Consider the following 6,132-nt stretch of genomic DNA (forward strand, 5'->3'; position numbering starts at 1 on the left):
CTGATTCAATGTACAAGTAGTTGTAATGATTCTCTATAGGTGAAAGGCAAAGAATTCTCCTCTGTTCAAGCCTGTTTTATGCATATGCTTCGTGAAGGAGGAGTTCGGTCTTTATGGCGAGGGAATGGTATTAATGTAATGAAAATTCGCCCCCAGAAAGTGCAATTAAGTTTATGGCCTACGAACAGGTAATGACTGAACAAAGTTGTTTACCACTTTAATGTGAGAGATTAATTTTGTGTATGATGTTTCCAGAAAACTTGTTACAGCACCATAATAAGAAAGCAATTTTAATTTTAGAAATTGTACATTCCTAAATTTTTGGTACTATAAACTAGGAGTTTCAATATGAAGTGTTATGTACTTGTGAAACACCGATGTTAGAAATGACTCGGTCAATGTAATCTGCATTATTTATTGTAGTTCATCTAATTTACTTTATTTATACTAAACACAATCATTTAAAAAAAAATGAGAACCTTGTTTACAAACAACAAAGTACGGGAGCTATGGAAGCCTAAACAAATAAGAATGAGTCTTATCAATGAACTGGATAAAAAACCTGCACTTGCACAGATTTTTCAAACATATCTGTAATATCAGACTAAAAAAAAAAACTATTTTCTCTGTTATAATCAATAGTGCTTAACAACAAGCAATAATCTTTACAGCATTGGTGATTTTCAGGAATGTGTTAAAAAAGGAATCTTCTATGATATAAGGGGATAGTTGCCTTACGTGTCTTTAGCAGCATGTGATTATAATGTAATATAGACTACTAAACCCATAAAACAAAAATCAAATTAAACTAGAATGCGTGTTATTACACTAATATCTTTCATAGCCAATCTAAGGCATTTTATTACATACTTTATCATAAAGCTACTTACGTTAAGCTTCATGGTTGTTTTAAGTATACATTCAAAAACCCGATTTTTTTTTTCTATACATGGATATAGAGCTGTAAATATTAGTTTATTTTGCTACTTAGAATGACTAACTAACTATAAAAAAAGAACAAAAAAATGTATGTATGAATAACAATACTGTATAGAAAACAAACAAAAGGAAAAAGAACAACTTAATGCAGATAAATCAATTCTGTGCGAGCCCTGAAGAACTTGTAAAGACAAAACATTAGACAAAATAAATTCAAATTTCTCTGGAGTAAGTTTTTCTGTTTGTTTGTTTTGCAAATGACAAATATGCTCCAATTAGCACAAGAAACAGTAAACTCAGAAAATACTACATAAACATAAACAATACATTCTAAATATCTTGTTTTCGTATTCTTTTCTTATTATTAACTGCAAACAATTTAAATAACATTTACATAAAAATAGTCACCCTAATCAATTTCCATGTTGTCTTTACATCTCTTCTGGCCTTAAGGTATGCAGCACGATGGTGGCAATGGAACATTAAATCTGATAATCCACTGTATTAGTTCAGAACGCTAACCTCTAAACCAAAGTTTAGCTCAGTATATAATATACATTTATGTTGTTTTAAATGTTACTTTTACTAAATGTTCCATACAAATTTATAATGTTTAATATTTAATTTTATTAAACGCTCAATATAGTTTGTTGTTTCAAGTTAATATTAACTTTAGTTCAAAGTAAGCTATGTACTTAGAACAAACCTAATAATCAACTTGGTAATTAATATACCTAATTAAGTATACTTTTCCTATATTTCTACTACTTATCTTATTTTTTATAAAATTTCATACAGCTTTATGGCGCTCACAATATTTAGTATAGGTTTTTGCTATTTTAACTGGTTAGTGTTATACTAAATATTCAATGTTGGTTTAATAAGTTTTCAACAATTAATTTCATCCCATGTTCAACAAAGATATGGGTTTGTTTCAAAAAGGAATTTTACTTTCTTGGAGAATTACTTTGATGAAATTATTTAGTTTAATAGAAAAAGTTTAGTACTTTCAAATGTTAAATCTGTTATTTAAAATTAATAACCTCTGTATGTTGAAAAATATTTCATTATAAACAATGGTAGTTAATAAATAAATCGTATATCAGTTTATATTTCCTGTATTGCTTAAGTCTGTCAAGTTAAAATACCTTGAAACAACACGGAATTCTCAATAGCTGTGGCACTTTAATTTACTCTAATGATGCCTAAAAAAAATTACATCTACGAGACCTTTTTATTTTCTTTTTAGTAGCTATATTTTTGTGCACCAGCAATACCAAGTATGGGGCACGTGTATACTTGATTTGATTATATTACTCATCAGGATCTCTACCAGCCTACCTTTGAATTGAAACTTTTAGGTGGGATTAGAGTAAATTAACCTGTGAGACCTTTGGTGTGGCCAAATACATCATTCAAAAGTGTTTGACCTCCCGAGTCCAATTCTGCAATTAGATCTAAAATTGGCCAAGAGATGGCAGAGATATGAGCTAAAAGTTTGTAATTAGAATGACTGCCTGAATTTTTCATGAGCCACTATGCACCACCTAGAAACTGCAAAGACAAATCAAACTTATAGATAAAGCTCAATGATTTTTTAAATGAAGTAAAATTTTAGATTTACATAAATTTATATGTCCCGAGTTGATTTCAGAAGAAACAGAATTCCTATTTTTACTTTTGCTAAGTTCTTAACTCAATACTAAAATAACTCAACTCTTAAAAAGCAGGAAAATGTTCAAACAATCTCAGACTAAGGAAATCATTATGATCAACAGGGGGCACCAGTCTTCCAGTTTGTTTACTAAAGGTAAAGTACTTGATAACTTTTTTAAAACAGATTTCACCTCTGAAGAATGAAAATACATGTTTAATCAATGACAGAATCTTTACGATGTTAAAGACTGAAAAATGAGTAATTTATTTCTCTGGCGTTAATTTAGAAGGTATTACTTCCACTCATGGCCAAATATCAGATTTTTTCACCAATACTGCTCAAAACTAGGAGCATGAGCTCAGAAAGCTGTGTGTACATGTTACGTGATTTTTTTTGTTTTTATCACTAAAGCAAAGCTTAATAACGAGTAGTACTTAAATATTAATTTCACATTTTGGATTAATTGATTAAACAAAAGATTCATATAACAGAATCTTCAATAAAAGGAACTAATCCCCATACATTTTTGTTCATTTTCAATGCTTACAGTATTCATTTATAATACTTATCAAAATCTTATGTTTGTGGCAGAAATTTTAACTGGGATAAAAATTACACAAATATAAACCTTTTCTTTAGCAACTTTTCATGACCGAGACTCACAGAATTACAAAAGTCCAACCAAAATTTGGCTTTTCTGGCACATGGAAAATGTCTGATAGCGAAAAAATTAAACTATCTCAGAATAAAAATTACAGGGTATTTTTTGGAACTTACCAGTTACTCACCAGATGGCACTACGTAAAGATAAATTACCTCATAAATAGCAAGATCAATCCCTGCATATGGCAAAATACCCAGTAAGTTTGGAAGGTAACCTCGGTAAAAACATCCTAGACCTTCATTGTAGTAAATTTTCTTTGCTGCATCCCACATCCCACTGTACTGGCCTGTCTTTCTTAAGGCCAATCTGGTTTTAAGAACCTAAATATAAACATTAAGAAGTTTCTTTACCATATAATACTGTAAAACACATTCTATTCAAATAGAGACCGAATATGACAATATATCAGTTTAGATATTAATAAAGATAAATTTTGGGGGACAAAAAAACATCTGTAGTTACATAGTTTTTCTAAATTTTTTAGGCTTATTGGTTTTTCAATATTTCACTGGCTTTCAGTGTTTAAACCATACATGTTAATGACGTATAATTCTGTAAAATGAAAAGTTAAGCTACAGACAGACAAAGACATGACTCAAAACTGTATATTCAACTAATACTTGTAAACAAAGAAAAAAAATTGTATTACAAGAAATTGTGAAGGGAAAGATTTCAATAACTATGTAGTAAAACATTTTTTTCAAGGTAGTCCTATTCAATGTTAGTTTTTAAGTATTTGGTACATACTGGTGTGTGTGTTATAATTAGTTTCAGAACTAAAGCAAATAATATTTTCTTTCTCAAATTATGTTACCAGCTGCTCCAACTTTCTCTAATGATAAAAAAACAAACAATCAATCCAGTTACTTGGTAAATACAGTCTACATTCATTTACAAACATATTTTCAAGAAAAAATATAACAAATTTTAATAAGAATATCTTCATGCCAGTATCTCCAACTTTGTTGTAAGTCTAAACACACAATAAAAAAATTAAAATTAGATATTTAACTTACAGCTCATATTAGACAGAAGAAAATCCATCTTGCACATACTAAATTCTACAATTTAAAAACTCGTGGTACTTAGCCATCATCTCTGTAACTTGAAGTATTTTCATGAAAACCTCCAGAGTTTGAAAACTTAAGAAAGTTTGTTTCCACCCATAATGTCCAATTCTTGTTATTTAAGTTAAATGACCCTCTAGTTCTATAATAAAATCTCCTATGATATGAAAAAAAATTGTGAATACTTAAGTGAAAGAAAGAAACTTACCTCGAGTGGATAAATTAGTGTTTGAGAACTACCTCCTGCCATGGATCCAGCCAAGAACCTTTCATAAATCCCCAATTCTCGATCCGACTTTCCTCGAATTAGGCATTTAGCCTAAAGAAAGAAAAAATGTGAAAAGTTTACGTGTACAGTGACCTAGCATAATGATAAATATATATTTAAGCTTATTCTTGCCTGAAGTTGAAAAATTAAATTTTATAAAAATATCTGTGATAGCTATTACAATGAGTTATATTAAAACTATTTTTTATTTTTTCATTATTCTTTCAGACTTTGAAGAATATTTACATTAGTCGTCACCCTCAAGAAGAATATCCAGGAATGTTTGTACTCTTAGGTTGTGGCACAATCAGTAGCTCTTGTGGTCAAATGGCAAGTTATCCACTGGCCCTAGTTCGAACTCGACTACAAGCTCAAGGTGAGAAATTTTCAAAATAAATTTTTGGAAAAATTATCAAATGGTGTTAGTTCATACTTAAGTTGTCCTTCATGTACAATTATTGTTTTTCTTTGTTAACTTATTGTGATGCATACTTCATAATGGCTACAGAGTGGTACTAGTTTTCATCAGGGGTTTAAATTAGTCAAAAATTTTACTTGTGGTTAAATTTAAAGAATTTTCTCTTATCCTCCACAGTTTTGAAAATTTTTTGCTTAGTAAAATAAAATCTTAAGATATAAAACTCCAAAGATAATGATATATACAAACACTGAAGCTTAAAGATATTGCAATAAACTTGTGTTTATATATATAGAGAACATTTTGAAGTTGCGACCTGTGAACAAGAAGCTACACGACATTCAATATTTCTGGATTATAGCACTCCCTGGTGTTAAGTTAGCAAATGTAAATGTATACAATAACAGAAATGTGACAAAAAAAAAAGGTGGGAATACACATTGTGGGTAAAATAGTTTGACTGCTTGCAGTACGTTGTGTTGTACAAAAAACAAACAACTTACTACAAGGTTCAAGCTGTATATGAAAAAAGCAGTAACAAATTTGAGACAAGATTTTATACCTTCAAAATAGAACTGATTAAAGCCCATAAAAACAAACAAACAGGATTGTTTGTTTGTAGTTAAGCACAAAGCTACACAATGGGCTATCTGTGTTCTGTCCACCACAGTTATCGAAATCCGTTTCTAGTGTTGTAAGTCTGCAGACATACAGCTGTGACCACTAAGGGGGGGGGGCAACAAACAGGAAGTCAAAATAAAATTGGTGAAAGTAATGAATGCTCCATTTTCATAAGAGAAAGATGGTGACCCACATACAACACTGGACAGTTTCCAGTTACCATTCAAAAAATTACGATAATCAAACCAGCCAACTCTGGGTGATGGATGCTAACACACACACACACGCACACACACTTTATGAATAATTTTTACAGAAAGGTTGAAGAAATTAAAGAGTATAAATAGACAGTAAAGTAAACAATGAAATATTAGGCTTAACTGTGAGGCAAAACTTTATTTTCTAATTTTGTTTAAGTATAAAATTCTAACATTAAGCAAAAAAGCCTTATCACAATTAAATAAAAATAAAAAACAACATAAATATAAGATCAATGTT

The 6,132-nt window shown here is 29.9% G+C and overlaps 1 pseudogene; it reads right to left on the reverse strand.

Annotated features, from left to right (window-relative positions):
• Positions 1 to 6,132, reverse strand: part of LOC106459472 — a 24,370-nt pseudogene that overhangs the window by 2,457 nt on the left and 15,781 nt on the right.

Source organism: Limulus polyphemus, unplaced genomic scaffold, assembly GCF_000517525.1.
Source record: "Limulus polyphemus unplaced genomic scaffold, Limulus_polyphemus-2.1.2 Scaffold614, whole genome shotgun sequence".
NCBI classification, from domain to species: Eukaryota; Metazoa; Arthropoda; class Merostomata; order Xiphosura; family Limulidae; genus Limulus; species Limulus polyphemus.